This window comes from Phoxinus phoxinus (assembly GCF_949152265.1).
Source record: "Phoxinus phoxinus genome assembly, chromosome: 12".
NCBI lineage: Eukaryota > Metazoa > Chordata > Actinopteri > Cypriniformes > Leuciscidae > Phoxinus > Phoxinus phoxinus.
The window spans coordinates 31559046-31581818 of record NC_136887.1 but is presented as its reverse complement, the minus strand read 5'-3'; the positions used below and the strand labels follow the sequence as shown (position 1 = coordinate 31581818).

The window sequence follows — 22773 nt, the reverse complement described above, 5'->3', positions numbered from 1 at the left end:
ACCACGGTGACATCTATAACCAAGACTGGACGACAGACGCCAAAGACAAAGAGACGAGCCCTTGTGAGACCAATAAAGGGGAAAAAAGGTAATGCTCTGCATTTTGGTTTAAATTTTAAACATTTACCATATGTTGTTGTTGCAAATATCTAAAGTCTACCATTTCTCCCTAAGCACTTCCCATCTAAATTAGTGGCATGTATGAGGGGGCTAGCATTCAGCGACTCTGAATTGCATCACGGCTCCAATTCCACTCAGGTAATTGGTTTGCACGCTCAGCTTCCGAACCCGAACTGTACGTTGAAACTTCGCCCAGAGTCACACCTCAGGTCAGATCTTTATTACAAGAGTGGAATGAAACGGTTCCTTTCTTCCCTTCCTCCACTGCAGATATACAAAGCGAACGCGTCGTCCAAAGAGCCGGAGGGTTATTTTAAGCAGCCTCTGGCTGAGTGGCGTGCGTCGGGTAATCAGCATGCAAGGAGAGGTAATTTAAAGATGTCTCGTCGCTGACAAGAATTAAATTGTGTTTTGATTTTCTCATTAGCCTAATCTCAAGTGGGCCTCGTTATTGTGTAATTTTCCAGCGTTGACACGACATCTTGTTTTGGGAGCTGACAGCCTTATGCTGTCGGGGAGGTGGAGGGGTATCAAGCGTGAGCTCGGAGGACACTGATTGGTCCCCTCCCTCTGAGCTGATATGAGCAGGGATGTTATATATCGACACCTGGGGCGGGGCTGGGGAGGGGGACGTGACGGGCTTGGGCCTCTCTGATGAATCTTTCAATGTCACTTTGTTTTCGAGATGCCATCACTTTTACAACAGAGTAAATTAGCTTTTCAGGGTCCTGGCGTTTCTCTCTGGGAGGCTGTCGGATCTTCAGTCATTCCTCTCGCTCTGACACTGGCTTCATATCCCAGTGCCGCCAGTCCCCCGTGCATCCGCTGAATCTGATAAAACCGGCGACCTCTAACGAAGTGCGCCCGTACGTGAACGCGCGCTGCTGACACTTCGTTTTTATCTAACGTTGAAAATCTGGCAAGTTTCTTAATGTGAAGCCATAGTTTTTTACAGCAGTGTTTTTTACAACTGTGTTGTGTACAGTGTTTTTTAGCGCAGCGCCAATATAATCATCAAATATACAATTACAATTGGAAAGATGCAAGCTTTGTTTCCAAATGCCCAAAATACAGATGTCAATTTAAAGTGCCCTTATTATGCTATTTTAAAGGTTCCTAATTTTGTTCTGGAGTCTCCTACAATAGGTTTACATGCATCCAAGATCACACAACACTTTAATTTTCTCATAATACTCAGGATTCAGTCTCTCAAAACCCCTCCTTTCCAAGAGTCTACTCTGCTCTTATTGGTCAGATGGCCCAGTCTGTTGTGATTGGGCTATCACTTGCAGCAACAAAACGCCCATTTCCATATTGGAATTTCAGCTCCGAGTCCTCATTCTTTGGAAATCCATGCAAAGTGTATTTGTTTCTCGACAACATGAACCAAACTCTTCCAGGCCTCAGCTAAAACTAGTGTTTGAGGGCTGGTCAAAGTTGACGTTGTTCGCTGGCAGCCAATGAAGACCATAGACTCTCAAATTTGTTACAAACCTACGTAGGCTGTGCAGGAAGTAAGACTGGAATTACTGATGACCAGTTTCAGGCAGTTCAGAATTGGTTCTTACATTTAGGAGACAATAACAAGAACTGCCATTACACACATGAAAGGTAATATCCGGGGGGGAAAGTACAATAGGAGCACGTGAATGAACTGTAAAACACACACTCTACTCCGCTCAATCCGCTGCTGTATAAAAACCTTTAGTCATGTGGACCTCATTTCACTTTGTAAGATTTTAGACGTTCCCCATCTTACAGAATCACTGCTGTGAACTTCTGGGAAGTCACATCCTCTTTTAAAATGAAAAACGTCTCATTGTCTCATTATGATCGTTCCAAGAAACCTCCTGAAAAGAGTAAAAAAGAGTGAATAGCACACAGTTTAGTCATACATTTTGAAAATAATTGTTTGGAGCTTTAAGAGAACAACAAGACCCATCAGCATTTCTACTGAAATATGAGTATATCTTTTGCATAGTTTCACTCTGATGCATTTTTATTGGCTGTCACGTTTTTGACAGCGGAGATAAATCATCTTCCCTAATATCTTGGATTCTCTCCCTGGTTTCGCGTTCTGTTGCCAGTCTTTAGCAAGCCAAATGTGAACAGTGTGACCCCAGCTCTGCTCCCTACACCTGTTGTGCTGAATCCTGTGCTTAGACAGGTATAATGGGCTTCATTTCAAAGCAAAGACACACACTCCGTTGCAAAACATAGTGAGCTGTTTGCCTAGACAGCATATTAAGGCATTATAAACATTAAAGACCAAAAGGTATAGGCATGAATATAATGCTTCAGATATCTTATTTTGTCTAAAGTTCAACTCAAAGGTAGCATCAAATAAATCGTTGATGGAGGGTGTAATCCCAGAATTCATTGCAAGAAGGTCAGTGAAAGTTCAGTGTTGGTGGACAAAGTGAGAGAATTGTCAACTATAAATGTAAAAGAATCCAGGAGAAAATGTATCATGGTTTCCAGAACAATATTAAGCTGCACAACTGTTAATAATTGTTTATTGAGCATCAAATCAGCATTAGAATGATTTCTGAAGGATCATGTGACACTAAAGACTGGAGTAAAGATGCTGAACATTCAGCTTTGCATCACAGAAATAAATTACATTTCAACATATATTAAATGGCAATATTTCACAATATTATTATTTTTTATCAAATAAATGAAGCCTCGTTGATCTTAAGAGATTTATTTTAAAAGCATTACAAAATCTTAACGATTCCTAACATTTGAACAGTGGTGTAAATATATGTGTATGTGTAATCTATTGTAATGTTTACTAGAGTAACACTGGCTGACTAAAGCTACATTATAGGATTGTGTTTTTGCTACATATTGCTAAAAACAAAATCCCAAAAGGATGTCTGCTAGAGCAACTAATTTTTTATATGATTTCTGTTCCTTGATTTTTGCATCAATGTCAGTGCAAAAGTGACAGTCCACATCACTTGAAGAAGTATCCATGCTTGTAGGTAAATCCTTATCCAATACTATATTAGATAAAGTTTGTAGATTTTCAACCTGACGTTTTGACCTTTTAAGTGTTTTTCCTGTACGATAAAAATCTGGTACCTTGGAAGTGTGTTACATAAGAGCCGCCTGGCATGTCTTTGTCTTACAGGAAACATTGACTCTGAACACTTTACGGTTATTGTGTTGCGGCGACTCTGATAGTCTCTTATAATTCGGAGAGGTACTCTTGAGATCTATTAGCACCAGTCAGTATTACGTAAAAGCCCAAACCAAACAAAGGCTCATCAATAAAACAATACCGCTACATAAACAATGGAAGAGCTCAGACGCGACGCTCCATAACCTTGGTTCCCACACCTCAACACCATGCAGGAGCTACAAAAGACACGTCATCGTGCTAGTGGCGCAGGGAAGGGTTTTATTTCGACCAGTCTTTCGCATGATGACAGCTTCCTGTTTGAGTAAGGATGTGCTAATTTCCCAGAGTTCCTGCAGCGTCCGTGATTTTCGCGACACACGCACAGACTTCAGCTGGGGTCTCGTTTCTTACCCTCATTTGTCACATTGGCACATCCTGGCCTTTGATTGTGGCAGGCATTCATTGGTTTGTTTTAGCAGAGGGACACAGGAAAGCGCAGTAGCCGGCGACGATGCCTCGCTGTCTCTTTCTCTCGCACTATCTTTCTTTTACAGTGTCAGAGGGCAGATGACCAGCTCTTTGTTACTGTGACAAGTTCGACGGCCCCCGAAGCTTCTGAGAAACCCTCCGGTCGCGTCGGAGCAAGCGATTGAAATGTCTGTTAAAAATAGCGAGGAAGACCTTGGCCTGACGTCTCGGCTGATGCTTCGCGGAGATTTGTTTTCCTGCTAACGTTTCGTCTGCTGTGTGTCTGTCTGTTGACATCCATTAGCATAAGAATTAGCCTGCATTTAAGAGACAGGATGGAACATCTGTGTTGATGTGAATTAATTGAAATCCTGAATGCTTGCAGCAGTGCTAATTCGCTGCCTTACTAACAGCATAAGGTAGAAAAAACACTTTTTTGCTATTTAGAGATGTCTGTTTTCCGCTAATTAAGAAACAAACAAAGAACGGATGCCGCAGAGTTCTTATCGGCTAATTTCCCGCTGCCGTCCTGCGTTGCATATTAAGTGTCTTCGTTTGCACTCTGTCTTTTTGTTGTCGGTGCACAACAGCTCAGCTGATAAGCCATCCCAAAGGTCAAAATGTCACCGATCCCATAATTTCCTGTAAATGCCAAAGCCGTTCTGTGCCCGAGGTTGGCGTGCCGGCGCGGCCTCATTTATATGGGGCTTAATGGGCATGTGGGTGTCAACTAACGGGATCTGACTCTTACCTACATGTGCATTAGGCAGCTACTGATCTGTAGCGGCTCTCCGTTGGGGTACGCTCGCGAGCGAGTCTGCTTTACGCCGTGATCTATTGCCACGTTTAACTGCGGTGATCTATCGCACGGAACTGGCAGTAACGGATGAGCCGGCCGAGCTGGAAAAACTCCCTCATTTGTCTCTGTCGCGGCCGCTGAAGGAGAGGAGACGCTAATGCAGGCCGACGGCACAGAGAAGGGATATAATTATGTCTCTGTGCCTCCCCAAGTGCTCGCTGGGTACCCAGCCGTAATAAAGCCGAGCTTATACTGCGCTCCTCTCCAAATCCCTTCAGGAGCCGCAGGAGGCGGCCTGTGCTGTGTGTGCGTTCCCGACTCTCGTTGAGTACAATCCGAAGGGTTAGGATTTCCCTTGTAGCTGGCTGTTTTATGAGCAATATGAATGTTCTGGCTAGGGGAGAGTGGGCTAAGCAGCGACACCTTTTACTTATGTGTCCCCTGGTCAAGGAGAAATGAACTAGTTAAACATTTACATGCCTAGTAATATTTTACAATGTGTGCTGTCAACTGAAATTAGAAGAAAGTGTCAGCTGGGAAATTGTGTTCCGTCAAGGGGAGCATTTAGTTATTGGGCAATACACAAATGTGTTCACATTATCTGCATTTTCATACAAATGTAATATTTTACATTTTATAATATGTTCTGCATTTGGAGACAAAGCTTACCCCAAACCTACTGTAGCACATTTGACCGCTTCGCTACAATTTTGGTCTCAATCTCAGTATCAAAAATAGTCTCAATCTCAGTCTCAAACACAAACGTGTGTTGTGTGTGTACAATTGAAAATAATTATTTTCTATTTTAATACATTTTAAAAAGTAATTTATTCCAGGGGTCAAAGCTGAATTTTCAGCATAATTACTCCAGTCTTCAGTGTCACATGATCCTTCAGAAATCATTATAATATGATGATTTGCTGCTTAGCATTTTTGTACACACACAGACTCTGACATAAAATTGTTTGTATGTTACCTACCAAGATTGTTGGTATTTTTTTTTTTTTTTAATCATAATCACTTGTCTTGTCTCTATTACAGGCAGTATGAGAGGCTCTTTCTAAATATATGGTATATATATATATATATATATATATATATTATGCACCATTTACCCATCGATGTATCTTTTCCCACATTTCCCTTTTTGGCTGAAATGCATGTCCGCAACATTTAGTATGAACTTTATTTTGAGCTTATTTAGCAAGAAAGCATCTGTCAAGAGCATAAATGCAAACAGTGTGTAAATTTAAAACATAATTACCAGGAAATCGAGGGTTAATAATCCTGGACTAGTCCATTGAGGAACGCCATCATATGATTTATGCAGGAGATGAATCAAAACACAGTTCTCCATGGAGGCTGGGAAACATATGCAGGTCTGTAAATCTGTACACAACACTAGAGTGAGAAGAAAAAACACAAGTACACACACAAACACTTTTCCTTATGTTGGCCCTGAATATTTCACTGTAGAGTGGGTCCCAAATTTCCATTTTGCAATGCAATATTTTTCTTCTTCTTAAAAAATGACATTATTAGCAAAGCATTTTGGGTTATAAACTGATTTGAACATTGATTTTAGAACGTCTCTATGCTTTAATAACAGCGCTGGAGCTGACATGAACATGCTGATCATGTTCTCCAGCATAACTTGAGATTATTCCAAAAGCATCTCGAGCTTCAGTGAAAGCAAGCACGTTTAAAAGTCTGCACAAAGAGTCAGAAAATGTTAGAATGTTTATTATTAATTTCCAACTTTTTTAGTTTTTAATTTTTCAAAATCAAAATAATTGTTTGTTAATTTCCACAAACATAAAATCTAAAGTATTATCTTTTGTCACTGTACACCTCATAGACATTTACATATTTATATTTATGCATTTGGCAGATGCTTCTATCCAGAGCAGGGTTGTATATAACTAAAACCATTTAAAAAAATCGTCTTAAAATAAATAAACTTTAATTGAACTAAAATAAAATATAGAAAAATCCCAAATGTATTTTTTTTACTGAAATAAAATCAATAAATACTTTATAGACATATTAAGAATTTATATATATATATATATATATATATATATATATATATATATATATATATATATATAACCTCTCATTCAGGAACTACATATTAAACACACATGCATGGTGTCGTTTGTATTCCCAATTCCTGTCAGAATCTGGAAATGCTTCAAACGGAGTGTTTGAAACTCTTCAAGACGTGACGTGTAGTTGTCGGATCAGAGAACCCCATCACACAACCAATGTGACTTCACATGCTCCGGGACACTTTGAAGTGTCAGCTGACCACTTGTAGCACGTCTTAACACTTTCTTTCCCCCGCTACAGACCCGAGACAGAGATGAAGGGCCTGTTATGTCAATTAACCAGCGCGGCTCATGCGTTTGGCTGCGATTCAAGGTTGCACGGGATTAGGGAAGGCTAGTGTTAGAACGGTGGAGTTATTCATGTCACCGAGCATTTCCCCAACAACTGCTGCAGACCGCATGCGATCGAGCCGCAGACTGGGAGAGATTATTCCTTCGGTCCTGTAAAGGTTTTGATGGATGAAGTCTTCCTGGTTTCACATCTATCTGTGGTCCACTGAAGGTCTTGAGCAAACACAATCGGCTGTAACAAACAGGAAGGCCCCGCTGTTTTATGAGGACCTGCCTGAGCGGGAACACTCAATCTGTGTGTCTTTCACTCTTTCTTCCCATAGGATGGAGAAATAATAAATTAGATATCTTTAATATCTTCAATATAATTGTATTTCCTAGAGATCGATGATATTAAGTATTTTGCTTTTAAAATTGTGCTCCAAATAAAAAGACCCCGTCTTAAATTGTGCAGATTTGCCAAGATACTGAAGTCTGTGATCAAAAGTTATCATGAACTCAATTATTTCTCATCCAATTCCCCAGTGTTATTTTAGTATTATTTATATGCTATTATAGTAATTATTCTTAATTTGAATTATTTATTTTATATTTTCACTTTATTTTTTTGTCATTTTGTTGCGTTTTTGTCATCTTCATTCGTTTTTTTTAAGTTTCAGTAATAGTAGTACTTCAGATAAACATATTTATTTTACTTAATTGCCAAGGCACCATTTCACAGTTTTTCATCCAATATTTCTATTTTATTTTATTCCATTTCAGCTTTGTTTCGATTTCCAAAAACTCTTTATATATATATATATATATATATATATATATATATATATATATATATATATATATATAGTTTTAGTTAACAATAACAACACTGAAATTCTCCAAAGACCAAATGACCTGAACTGCTATACGCATTCATTTTATAGCTCTGTAATATTACTGTATAGCCCCTTTCACACAGAGATTCCGGAAAATACACGGATAAAGTGACCCGGGATTTGACCCGGGTTCGTTTGAAAATGGTTCATTCACACTGCCAGTGATTTGCCGGAATCAGAGAGCGCGTTCACACACAACCCGGGTATGTCCCGGATAGACGCGTGACGTTATGATGTGACGTATAAGGTGGCGAACGATCTCAGCTTCGGCGCGGATTGCAAGGAGCTCTCGGGTCTCTGCTTCAGTCCAGTTTGCAGACATCTTTTCGTTCTTTCTTGTATCGATGACGAACACAAACTTTCTTCTAACAGAGTAACAGAGTCGCACGATAACTACCACATTGCGAAGGCTCGTGCATCATCACTACGACACACCCCTTACGGCATTTGTCCTGGCTTTTGTTCACACAGCGCGCGTTCCGGGTCTGAACACGGCAATGTTACTAGGTCCCCAACCCGGCATCGATCCCGGCATTAAACCCGGGTCGTGTTTGCGTTCACACAGAAGGCATTCCGGCAATTTGCCGGCAATTTGCCGGGTTCAAAGTGCTGTGTGAATGGGGCTTATGTCAACTATTGTCTCATTTCTTACTTCTCCTAAGGAATTTTAGGAGAAACATCTGAGACAACGTTGATATCTTAAATAAACTAAACTGAGCATTCCATTAAAAAGATAGTCGACCTAGAAGTGAAAATTCTGGCATCTTCCTCATGTCGTGCCAAACCTGTACAACTTTCTTTCTTCTGCAGAACATAAAAGAAGACATTTTGAAGAACACAGGGAATGAAACAATTTTGGACCCCATTGACTTCCATTATATGGACAAAAAAATATATATTGTTTTTCGATCCACAGAATAAAGAAAGTCATACAGTTTTGGAACAACATGAAGGCGAGTATATTATGACAGTTATTATTTTTGAGTGAACTATCCGCTACGTTTCCTGAGCCACGCAAGGGCAAACTTTGAGCAATGCTCTCTCTTTCTGCTCTGTGATGCAGGAACTATTTAGAGGAGTTTATTTGCAAAAAAAAGAAATATTATGCAAACATACTTTCCTAAAAGTGTCAGACCAGAGCCAAACTCTGATTAAGCTCTGACCGAAACGTTACCTCAACCTCATTCATAATCCTCCTCCAGAACCCTTTACCTGGAGAGCATGCTGACCTGCGATGACAAGAAGCATCATCATTAATACAAACCCCTGCGAGAATGAACTCGCTCGCACTCCGTTTGCTGATGAAGAGTCTTTGGGCTGTTCGGCCAATAGGTGTTAAACTTTTACTAATATGTCCAGGATTGTGTCTTCCCAACACACAAATCCTGCCAAACATGGAAATTACACGTCACCTTTTGGAGATTGATGACAGCGGCCCGAGATAAATGCATGTGAAGGGATTATTCTCAATGTGGATCACTATAGAAGGCTCATCGTTCTTCTCATTAAGCCACAGTTGTGCTCTTTTAATTGGAAACTTAACAGATGCACATAAAAAATTAGCTCAGTAGTGAACTACTCCAAATATATATCTGGTCTGACATTGAGACACTTTGTGCATTCACAGGTCATCTGGTTTGAGGTGTAAGCAACTGCCGGCTGTCAGAATGCAGAGTAGATTCTGGAGCAGATTTGAGGAAGATGAAGAGGAGCAGGGAGAGAGAGTGGTAAGCATTCATTTAGCACACTCCCACTATTAATATCCAATTTTAAGAAAACAATCTATGTATTTATATGAATTGTCTATCTATCTATCTATCTATCTATATATATATCTATATTATATCAAAAATAAATAATTTGTTGGTAATGATACAATAAGTTTCCTTTTGCTTTCTGCATTAAACTAACAATGAAACATTTCTAAAGCATTTATTAATTTCATTTAAGTCAATGTTAATTTCAACATTGACTAATATATTATTATCAAACATTTTATCTGTTAATATTAATCAATGGATTTGAGATAAAATGAACTAACAATGAATACCTGTACTTATATTAACTTGCGTTAACAAAGATTAATAAATACGGTAACAAATGTATTGATCATTGCTAATGTTAGTTAATGCATTAATTAACGTTAACTAAACGGACCTTATTGTAAAGTGTTACCAATTTATTAAATATAATTTGCAAGGTCACATGTTGTCTTGGGAAATCAATGGGATTATTAATGATATCCTCTGTATTGCCATTATTTCTTATCAAAGTAGGCCTTTACTTTTACTTTGATAAGAACAAAAAGCCTTCATTAAATCTGTTCATCATATCAAGTGATCGAGTCTTCAGAAATGTTTGACTAAACTGCTCAATTCATATGGATTCGTTTTACGATCTCTTTATGAACTTTTTGAAGTGTCAAAGTGTCAGTAGTGTAGCTATCAATGGAGGGACAGAAATCTCTCAAATTTCATCAATAAGATCTTCATTTGTGTTCTGAAGATTAATGAAAGTCTTACGGGTTTGGAACAACATGAGGGTGAATAAATAATGACAGATTTTCCATTTTGTGGGTGAACTATCCCTTTAAATCAAAGTATCACATGGCATACTGTAAGCACACTGGTGTATAACATAATATAATAGATTTTGTTGTTAAAAATATATATTTTTTTAATATTTGTTAACCTCTGTAATAGTTTAGAGTGCCTTTGCATTGATCAAAATGCATTCATGTCATTTATAAAGTGTCATTCTCTTCTAATAACTGTACAAATATCAAAAAAAAAGTTATTTCATATATATAGCCTAATGAACTCACATGTGGTCCAAAGCTAACATTTGTATGTGCTTCTTACAGTAGATAACCATGCTTTTGGGAAGAATGTTGTGAAGTGTTAAGTGCACTAACGTTATTCTTAGTGCCTCAGGAAACCCAGCCCAGTTTTTGTTAATTCTTTATAAAGAAAAAATAATGTGTTTTGCGCATTGCTGTTAATGATTGTTACCCATCCAGCTGACACGAAATATCACTGGCACTCCAGCGACATGAGAACACGAGACCGGAGACGTGTCCAGTTGTCCCCTGAAGCAAGCAAGTGTTGGTATCTTGGCTGTGTCCCGTCAGTTTAGCCTAGTGGGAGAGGACAGCCTGGCCGAGCTGCTGATCTGGGGCAGTTTGGCAAATATCCGCCCCCAGAGACGGTGTGTGTGTGTGAAGGACTCGGCTGGGCTGCCCGTGAGAGTGCTTGAGGCACTTTACCTTCTTTACCCTCTGCTGGAACACATGAACGTGTTGTGTGTCATGTTCCATAATTCATGCACGTCCCTCTCGTTCTCACTGGATCTCCCTCCTTGGCAGACTGCCGTCTTCTGTCTGTCTGAATGACAGATATGAATTACAGACGTGCCACAGGACATCCTCAATGGTGCATTCCTCACTTAATGCTGAGCTCTCAATGAAACCTGTGTGCAATCATTCATTATTGTGGTTCTTTGTTCAGTTCTCAACAGTCTTCTGGATGTATCTGAGACCAGATGAGGCCAGAAATCCCACAGACTTGCACTGAAGGACCTGAGCCACATCTATAGCAACAATGGTGGCAAGCATCAAAATGTAAAAAAATCTTCTTAATGATATACATTAATATGCTAGATTTTTCTGAACAGAATACATCTGTTTTCTCTCCTTATCAATCCTCACATATAGGCTATTTATTGCTGAATGTCCAATAAAGCTGTTCTCATTTACATATTTTCTGTCAGACAATGGAGAGAGTCTGAAATAGTGACTGACTACGTTAACCAGCAGTCCAAAAAGTCGCTAGATTTGTCGCTAGTCGCTAGTTTTTGATAGAAAAAAAAGCTAAAGGGGTCTGAAAAGTGACAGTCACCAAGTTGGCGACACTGAGCAGATTGTCTCCCAAACTTTTTTAATAACGAATTTGTGTTGGGTTTGTGTTTAACTAAATGTATGTTTGTTGTATTTGTTTATTAATTGATAGAAATAATGAGAAATGTAACCAAAGTTACATATTAATGTGTTTATATACTTTGTTGTTTATAAAGCAATTCAAATAATCATTAATGATAGTACATCCCTTGTGAAAAAGAAGTGTACTCTGTTTTTAAAAAAATATTATTTTAATATTACACTACAAGTGCACATTCGATAAAAGTAATTTATACACTTTGAATTTGATTTGCTATGTTTTAATATTGGAGTGACAAAGAACTATAGCGTCTTGACTGCAGCTTACAGTACTTCATAATAAATTTCATCACATTTTTTTTATTTATTTTTTTATTGCTTAAATGAATAGTTCACCCAAAAATGAAAATTCTGTCATCATTTACTCACCCTCATGTTATTCCAACCCTGTATTAATTTCTTTCTCCTGGTGAACACAAAAGATGGTATTTTGAAGAATGTTGGTAACCAGACAACTGATGGCACCTATTGACTTCCATAGTAGAAAAAAAAATTATAATAATGGAAGTCAATGGCTAAAGTCAACTGTCTTGTTACCAGCATTCTTCAAAATATAATCTTTTGTCTTCAACAGAATAAAGAAACTCATACAGGTTTGGAACAACATGAGGGTGAGTAAATGACAGAATTAAATTTGTTGGGTGAAATGTCCCTTTAAAGACCAACAATTGACCATTTGCAGGGAGCTTGATTGACAGGTGATCTGACCAATCATACTTCGCCATCCGCCATTTTGTCCGACAAAGCAGTCAGGAGAGTTAGTAGAATAACATGGGAAGATTTGAACTTGAGAAACGGAGTGTACTGACGCCTTTCCGCGGTTAAAACAACATTCCTTCTGATGTTCATTCATGTTTATTTGATGCTATAAATGAACTAGAAGGAAGAGATGATCGGTTCACGAGCAGCTTTAACTGATGCTCTACAGCGATCTGTCAGACACATTAAAGAGCCACAAAACGGTATTTATTGTTTAAATTTCTTTAAAAAAATGACCAAATTTGAATGGTGAGAGTTTGTTTAATATGTTTAATATAAAAAATAACCGAAAAGTAACCTGGTCTGTCCTGTCTGTCAGCGTGTTGTCAGTCTCCTCTCTGCTCCGCGATGTATTTTTCTCTGCGTGAGAACATGATGTGTGTGTGAGAGCAGCTTAGCTTGTCGGACATAGCGACAGTAACCAAGGGGGGCGGGTCTTTGCGATCGGCCAATTGGACCCCCTGCAGAACTGCTTCCTCAATACAATGCTAGTGAGAAAAGTAATGCAAAAGTAACATTCATACAAGAACTCAACTATTAACTTTTTTTACGAGTAATACAAAAATGTGCAGTAACGGGTCCTAACACACTCGTTGTTCATATTGATGTGTGTGATGTGAGATCATCCCTCTCTCTCTTTACAGTCGCAGCACTTGCTGAAAGCACACTGCTTTTCCGTTTCATCTGGGATGATGTCCTCTCTCCGTGAAGACATTCCTGACGGCCGAGGTAACACAGATTTACCCTCTGCACCACAAATGTGTTTAGAAAAGATATGATATACGGGGCCCAGCGTTTTATGACTGGAGCTGTTCATTACATTCCTGAAGTGGCAGCATATCTCAGCGAATACTGGTCTCCTTCACCTCCCAACCTGACCTACGTGTGTCCTCCCAGATCAACAGTCAATTACAGTCGCTCTCTCACTTTCTCCCTCGGAGAAGAAAGGAAGTTTTTGGGCCGGCCGCGGTGCCACTGCCTGGCTAATTAGAACCAGGGTCTGTTAAAACGAGAGCTTTAGTAAAACATGCAGTAAAACCCTGAAGGCGAACCATAAACTAACCCATTTCTTTCATTCTTTCAGAAGGGGACTCGGTCCGAAACCTGGGCGTAAACTTTTACGAGCACCCCTGGGGTCACCAGTAAACCCGTTAATAGAGATGAGATATGAGGGCTCCCAATGGCCTCCCATTTCGTTTCTTTTTCTGTTTTCTTGTGTTTTTTTGTGTTCTTAAGGAGAGTCAAGTGCTCGGGTTCTAGCTCGGGGTTTCTTAGAGGAGCAGCACCATGTGTCTGTACAGTGTGTGTGTGTGTATTTATATATATACAGTATATATATAAACCTAATACTATCATATTGTACATCCCTAGGGAATCGTCATTATCAACTACTTGATTTAGAAAACAAATTTGTCGTACATATTTAAATGTTGTAAAATGTAATGATCTGTCTGAAAGTTCGTTTCTTTCCAAAAACAAATCTTACTGACCTCAAACTTTTGAACAGTAGTGTGCTGTATATTAGTTATTTTAACTTTTTATACTGTAAATCTAATAAAATCAGTCTAACCGTATGCTAATTTAATTAACTTTTCAAGTTCATTTTAAATAACTTTTTTACTGAACAATTCACAATCGCATAAATAAGTGCTAAGAAAAGTATCCAAATGTAGACATTGTTGTGAGTAAAGATGTGAATAAGCAAAAAGTGTCTTTAGAAGTAAAATATTTTTATAATAATCTCATGATATTGAACGTTGTCAGTTGGTCCAAGATTAGGGGCCATTCACACACTGTCTGAAATAATGTTTAATTGTTGGATGTACTGTAAATGCAAACAGACATCTCGTGAAAAAGATTTACAAGTTTTTTAAACAATTTTCTAAATGGTCAGAAACATCATTTTTAATCAATTTTAGTTTTTTTGAAATTTCAAAGTTTGCGTTTTTGTCAATATTTTTTGTTCCTATTTTTATATCAACTATAAATCACTATTTATTTAGTGATGCCATTCAGTGGCATGTAAACTGAAGACGGATTATTTTGTAAAAGCTTAGTTAAAAAAAAAAAATGCATTTTTATTGCTTAATATGTCTCTAATTTGTATTTGACTGAATTTTGACAGAACGCACACAAACACCCTTTTCAGGCCCGAGGGGGAATTTAAAGCCCTGATCGGAGTTACAACCAATCTATTAGCACAGGAATGATGATGCCGTTGAAAAAGCTGACAAAACAATTTGTTAATATTATAAATGATAATGATTTTTGGGCGGTCGCATTGCCCCCGGGCAACAAAAACACACCCGAACGTCACGTCGCAGGGTTTATGTGTCTGCGTTAGCGTTGTCACGAGGGCAGCACGCTTCATATTTCAGAGCTGTGCTAACTTTCTCAGGTTACCGCGTGTCCCAGGCTTTCCTACCCCTCAGACCACCCCCGATTAATCTTCCCCTCGTAGCGCCTTTATAATTTGCCATTACAAAAGCCATTAAAGCGCAGTCTGATTCAGGCCCCCGGAGGATATTCTAGCTGAGAGATCGAGAGGCTCCTAGAGGCCCCTGGCGGCCCTTTGCACCTCGGACGAGCCCCGAGTCGAGCGGACAGGTCCTTAAAGCTGGGTGAAAAGATCAGCCAAAAGAAAACAAGCATGATTAATGAGAGAAAACGAGGGCCCTTTGCTTTCTTTCATCTGCTCTGATTCTGGTCTTCGGTGAGCCATTAACCCACAGGACAACTGTCCACCGGAACGCTGAGAAATGAGCTCCCTGCGCTCGGTTCAGGCAAATGTTTATGCCTCACAAATGAAGGTGGAACCGAGGGACATTCAAGAGGTGGAAGAGCGTGGAGGAGAGAAAACAAAACCCGACTGACCGCTTGGAACCAGAGTTGAACCGATATCATTAGTAACGGTATTGCGGCTAATCGCTAATTCTCTTTTCACGCGGCAAAGCCGAGAAAAATCAGCTCTGGAAGTGAGATTGCTTCATTTGTGGGCCGTTTGAAATGAACCGTGAGGTTACAGATCATGTAGTCTACAAAATAATCACAAATCAGAGCATTCAAAAGTGTGTAAAGCACTCTGAGGGGATCCGCTGAATGAAAGTTGTGTATTTGCACACGGTGTGTCTGTGTTGATTTAGCACTCGACTCACTGCAGGAATTATGCAAGTAATGTGCAAGAATAGATTTTCAGGATATTTTAAAATCAATTTTTAACCAAGCAATTTATTGAAGATACTTGGAACATAGTTAGAAAATGTAAAAATGCATAGAGGGAAAGCGCTCCAGCAACACTTCTGGTCAAGAACTTTATTATAATATGCAATTATTTAGAAAGAATCCAGTTTTTGGCCACAAGTGTTGCTGTATCTCCTTCCCTCGATCATTTTGTTTCAATTTATGCACCAATATATGCAGAATTATGAGATATAAACTCACAATTCTGATATATAAACTTGCAAAAAAAAATCTAAATTGCCAGAAATAAAATGATATATAAAAAATTGAGGAAAAGTCAGATTTGTGATATTTCCCTTAATTCTGACTTTATTTCTCATGATAGGCTACTTTAGTTCTAGAATTGTGACTTTATATCTTTTATTTCAGACATTATATCTTCATACCTTTATATTTTGCATTTCCTACTCTTTTTTTTTCAGAATTGGGATGTATAAACTCGCAATTAGTTATATACTTTCTATCTCACAATTCTGAAGAGATTCTCAGAATTGTGAGAGATAAATTAGCAATTTCGAGAAAAAAAAGTCAGATTTGTGAATTTATATCCTGCAATTACGACTTTTTTTCTCAGAATTTAATCTTTATTTCTAGAAATGCGACTTTATATCTTGCATTTCAGAATTTCTTTCTCAGAATTGGGAGATATAAACTCGCAATTACGAGTTATAAAGTCGGAATTGCAAGATAAAAACTGTAAGTGCTGAGGAAAAAAGTCATAGTTGTGAGATATAAACTGGTAATTGTGAGACATTTTGAATTGTGAGAAAAAAGTTGCAGTTACCTTTTTATTTAGTTTTTTATTTCCTTGCGGAAACAAGCTTCCATAAGTAATAGCACAGTGTTGCGCCAGACATTTAGCACTGATTATATGTGACAATTATATATGTGACTATAATAAGCCCAATTAGTTGACAGTGAGCTCATTTAAATATGGCGCAGCACTTTATCAGCGCAGAGAGTGCCAGTTCAACTGGATTTTAGGTGAATAAGACATTTTGCACTAAAATGCAATGCACAAAAGAAGTGCAACTGTTTCCAGTTTGCCTTTAGTCAAATTGCTGCATTCAAATGATTGAATTTCTTTCTCCATGTTTGAACATTCATGAAAACAGAAATAAAGTTGTGAGGCTGAGGCAGCACACACACACACACACACACACACACAGAGGGGGTGTAAATATGGCTCTCTGTGCTAAGGGTCTGTGTGCGGGTACGGTTCGCAGCAAGTCCAGCCGCCCGCACCTGGACCGGGTGAAACGGAATATGAGCTGAACTCTGCGTCTCTGAAGCCGAGGCCTGCCAGCGAAGAGAGAGGAGTTCGGGGTCAGGGGAGAGCGAGAGAGAGAGAGAGAAAAGGTCACTCACACAGACAGTTTCACACAGTAATGTGTTTCAAAGCTGTTCCCTCTGCAGGGGTAAGAAACACTCGATCACTTTATATCACTAGAAATCTTGAGGCCTCTCGCTTACCCTGCACTTTTCACATTGGTGAACAACTTTATGTAGCAATGGTCAAATGTGATTTAAAAGAATCTGACCATTTTATATTTCAGCTTTTTCAAATGTACCTATGACAAATGGCCTGCAGATCTTAAAAAACGGCCTTCATAAATATGGAATTGGGCTGTCACGCTCAGTGCAACACTGAATTTCTTTCTTTCTTTCTCTGGACCAAAATATTGTCATTTAATCTCATGAAACCCCACAAATTCAATCTTATGAGAGATATCTTAATGATGCGAAAGTCTGTTTCCTTCCTGACAGCTCTTGCTAGCTCTCGGCCTGCTGGGACAGGGGAAATAATCGTTCATTAACCTTTAAACTGGAGAAGGCGTCAATTCAGTCAGGCTTCAGCCGACACACACACACACACACACACACTTACACACACACACACACACACTTACACACAAACAAACACATTCCCTGCGGAGAGCTTGCAAACATGTACTTTACATTTCATATGAGACCATAAACTATAACACTTTACAATAAGAATTCATTTGTTGACATTATAGTTAACTCATTAGATAGCATAAACTAACATTGAAAATACTTAGAAACAATCTTATAAAGTCAACATTGCAAACTCATATATAAACTTTATATCTCAATTCTGGGGGAAAAAAGTGAGTAATAAGTTTGCAATTGCGAGAAAAAAGTCAGAATTGTGGATTTACAGTATATCTTGCATTTCAGATATTTTTTCTCTGAATTTGGAGATATTAACTCGCAATTACGAGTTTTAAAGTCCGAGCAAGCATTTATTAATCTTAGTCAATGTTCATTTTAACATTTATACATTATCAAAATCATGCAAATCAAAAGTTGTATCTGTTAATATTATTATTTAATGGACCTGAGCTAACATTAATTAATAATGAACAGTGTATTTTTATTAATAACATCAAGGAAGATTAATAAATACTATAACAAAGGTAGTGTATTCATTGTTTGTTTATCTAAACCTACTCATCACAGAAAACCTTCTACAGTTTTACATTTTCAAAAAACATCACTTCATATGATTAATAAGCTTTTCCAAAATAAGACCAAAAAATGTCTCTAAAGGGACAAGGATTTCGGATATTGCAATCTTTGTAAGGACATTTTGTCGCCCTAATAGGGTTTACCAGGCCACACACACACACATGTTAGTAATATTTAAGCAATGCATTTTTATTTTTTGAAAACACAGATTCTATATGATTGATTCCGTGCTGTGACTATAACGGTAAATATTTTTTCTTTTCTTTTTTCTTACAGCAATGAATGACGCCTCGAATCATGCAGCTTGTTAAGGAAATGTTCGCTATAAAATCCCACAGTTACATTGAAGAAGGGACCTGAGCTACATCTAGAGACCAGTAAGCAACCATCTACAACAGCATAGCAATGCCCTAGCAACCACCCACAGCATCCCAGCATAGAGGTGAAGACTTTTGCAGAGGCAAGCACCAGTAAAAACCTTATTTTTTATTATATACTGTCCCCAAGTATTAGTGTAGACACAAGCCTGAAAACTCGTCATGGTGGTTTCTCTGCAGTTAAAAACGAATTCCTGCTGTTTCCGCCATTGATTTTGTTGTCATTTCTGTCTGGAGAGCAGACATAGTTTATATCTTTCCCTCTCACAGTAGCTATAAACATCGGCTGACCCCGGCCCTCGCGCTGACATTATAAAGAGTGTGGCGGTAGTCATGTGTGAGTCAGTGTTGTGTAAAAACAAACCAAATGCCATCGAGTGTGTCAGTAGCGCAGCCGTCCAGCGGAGCTGTTAGCAACTGCTTCAGACGCTCAGCAGAAACACACCGCGTGGCATTTCCTACAAATGGAAAAGAGTGCGAGAACGAAAGCACATCCTGGAGGAAAAGGCAGATTTTTTGACTCCGTTGGCCCGTTAGAGAATGGCTTTCATCGATTTGGACCATAAAGGCCGAGCAGAACGGTCGATGTTCATGTTTGCTTTACACTAACTTGCTATTGGATGGTTGGAGAACATGATTGAGTGTGTATTGCTTTCTTCAGGCTTTCTGGCTTGCCAATATTGAGTTATTTCTTTTGCATGGTGTTTCCAGATTTAGCGTGGATCTGATGTCACAATCGCTGGAGACTTGAGCGTCTTCAGTCTGCAGTATAGAAATGCTCAGATGTTGCTCTTAATAAGACACTTAATAATATTGTTTTGACTGAAATTGACTGACAGCTGAAATTGACCCATCGCAGGGAGCTTGATTGACAGGGGATCTGACCAATCATACTTCGCCATCCGCCATTGTGTCGCCTTTCCGCAGTTAAAACAACATTCCTCTTTATGTTCATTCATGTTTATTTGATGCTAGAAATAAACTAGAAGGAAGAGATGATCGGTTCACGAGCAGCTTTAACTGAGGCTCTACAGCGATCTGTCAGACACATTAAAGAGCCACAAAACGCTATTTATTGTTTAAATTTCTTTTAAAAAATGACCAAATTTGAAAGGTGACACTTTGTTTATGTTTAATATCAAAAGTAACCGAAAAGTAACCTGGTCTGTCCTGTCTGTCAGTGTGTTGTCAGTGTCCTCTCTGCTCCGCGATGTATTTTTCACTGCATGAGAACATGGTGTGTGTGAGAGCGGCGTAGCTTGTCGGACATAGCGACAGTAACTAAGGGGGCGGGTCTTTGCGAAAGGTCAATTGAACTAATTTCATAAATGATGATCTACAGTTATTAAACTGAACTGAATCAACACTGAACTGACCTGAGCTGAAAAATGTAACTATTGACTTTTCAGAGATGCTTTACAGCAAAACATGTATTTGTCTCATATTTAATGAAGTTTGCCCCATTGACTCTGTTATATTCCTCTTTACCACTGTAAAGCTGGTTTAAAACGGTTTAAAAATCTGTATTGTATAGCGCTATAGAAATTAAGGTGACTTGACAGACAGCTTAATATCAGTCATTTAAGCATCAGTTTTTAATAAATATTTGAGACATTTGTTGGAATACTCTTTATATTAATGAGAAATGTTTGAGCTCACTTTGAGATCTCTGACTTTGGATCTCAGTGTCACAGTGTCTGGTGGTTCCCTGGGTTTAACACTAAAGGTGTCTAGGCATTTTCACTACATTTCCCATAATCCTGTCTGTCACGGATTGTTCATTTCCTTCAGCTGTTTCTCGTCACCTTGTTTGCACTTGTGTATACCCTGTCTGTTTCAGTGTTTGTCACGGAGTCCTTGTATATTGTCCCCACACTTCCGTTCCTGTTGTTCGTGTCTATCTTGTATTATTTGGATTGCCTTTGATTTCGACCCTTGCCTGGACTGTTGTGAGTACGGATTACCCTTTTAATAAAATACTGCACTTGGATCTTCTCGTCTTGTGTGTGTTTGTGACACTCAGACTTAGATATATTGGCGCTTGGAGCATAGTTTGCGATATTGTTGAGAACAATATGATAATATGAACTTTGATAATCTTTGCTCACTGTTTAATCTCAATGTGGTCTTGAGAATCAATTGAGATAGTAATGAGATCTCATGGGTACACCTGTCACCTTCTTGTGTCAATCCACATCAGATAAACTGGAAGTGACGTGCAGAAAGGGGCTGAGGTGCAGTGGATAACAAAGCTGGTTAATTATTCAGGAGTTTGTGATTAAAGGGAGGATGTGCTCTTTTTTTTATTATAGCGGGGTAATGACTGCAGAGCCCTGTGTCTGTCCAAAAGAAGCTGTAACGTGTTAGAGATGATTCCCAAAGGTAATTGTTGAAAGCCAATATCCTTCAATGGAAACATAAGTGAGATTTGAGCAAAAAGTTTTGACATATTCATGATCTTCTGTTTCCTGTTAAAATTTACCGTGAAAAAAATATTGAATATAAAACTGATTATGTTGTTCGGCAACCTATTATCAGCGACATAAAATATCAGCGACAAATTATATTACTTGCGTAAATAAATAAATAATAATAATGTAACTAAGTTAATAAAATGTAAGTATTTAATAAACATTGGTATTGTTTATTGTATTGCTCTTACCTCCATTTTATAATATCTTTATTTCAAATCACTGTAACATATGCCATCTAGTGATTTATTGCCGCATAATTCATCCATAATATTCTCCTCCCCTATTGCATATTTGTTAGAGGTACACTATATATAGCGTTTGGCCCTCTAGCGGTTAAAAAACAGAACAGAAGAACATTGTTTTGGTTATGCTTTGGCTCTGCGTGACACTGCGGATGATCATGGTCATCCTAATGATCATAAAATATTCACTATGGGCTTAAGAGATATAACCAGTATGGGAAAAGATCTCAAGCTGATTAGCTGAAGGCGTTACTTTAGCTTTACCCGTTATGATGCTTCCTTGAAAATAAAGTCCAGCACAGCGCTACAACAACCATTATGAAATGACCCTTCACAATAGATATGCTTTACAATCAACTTTTGTAAACATGGCTTCTCGCTTTTACAACATTTCAAATCCTTCAGTTCCCGCCATCTCTGAAAAGCCATGCCGATGTTGATTCTTGTTTTATTACGAGCTCTGTCTTGTTCTCTTTTTGCCAGTAGACTCTCCTGTGTTCTGCGTTTTTCTTTTTTTAACAGATGATTCCCTGGAATTCAATATTTTAGATTTAACAGCTCCATGTCGACTTTTATTGCTTGTTGTAACAACTAAAGTTTGCCAGTCACACACCAGACACGCGTCAAAGTATCCGGAGCAACTTTTCTCTATTTACGGATATGATGAGACGCACACGGACGAGTGACATATGTACGCAATTTCCCACAAAAAGCAGCCTTCTCAGTCTAAAATATAACCACTAATAATAGGCTTACCATAGTGAATCTTAACCTGCAGGTTAAGACAAAACAACTCTATCTCACGACCAATTCGTACAAATTCGTAAGACCTCACTCGTACGAATTTGTGCGATTTGTCTAAACCCACGGGTAGGTTTAGGGGCGGGGTCAGGGGTAGGTCATTTGTATGAATTCATACAAATTCGGCAACTCATAAAATATGTACGGTTTAGCAAAAATCTTACAAATTGGTATGAGTGAGGTCGTATGGATTGGTACGAATTAGCCACCTCGTGAAATTCATACGAATTGCCGTGAGATCGGGTTGGACAAAAACACGTTTTAGAGGAAGGATTGATGATGTATTGACTCATTATTTCAATTTAGGTCATTTTGAAAAGGTACATACTCTCATTTTTTTTTACTAATTTGAAGTAAAACTCTCTCACATTTTTTAAATACACTCCACAGAATTTTCCCCAATTTTAGGATGGATAATAAGTAGGGCTGTAAACGATTAATCGCGATTAATCGAATCCAAAATAAAAGTTTGTGCTTACATAATATATGTGTGTGTATTGTGTATAATTATTTTTTATATATAAAAACACACATGCATGTATATATTTGAGAAATATTTGCATTTATATACTGCATATATATTTTTATATGATTTATAT

At 38.4% G+C, this 22773-nt stretch overlaps 1 long non-coding RNA gene across 1 annotated transcript; it reads left to right on the top strand.

Moving 5' to 3' along the window:
* Positions 1–9423: 9423 nt before the first annotated feature.
* Positions 9424–13252, top strand: LOC307008212. The gene is made up of 3 exons (XR_013799777.1): positions 9424–9521; positions 11301–11413; positions 13192–13252. It is a non-coding gene; the product is annotated as an uncharacterized lncRNA (long non-coding RNA).
* Positions 13253–22773: the final 9521 nt, after the last annotated feature.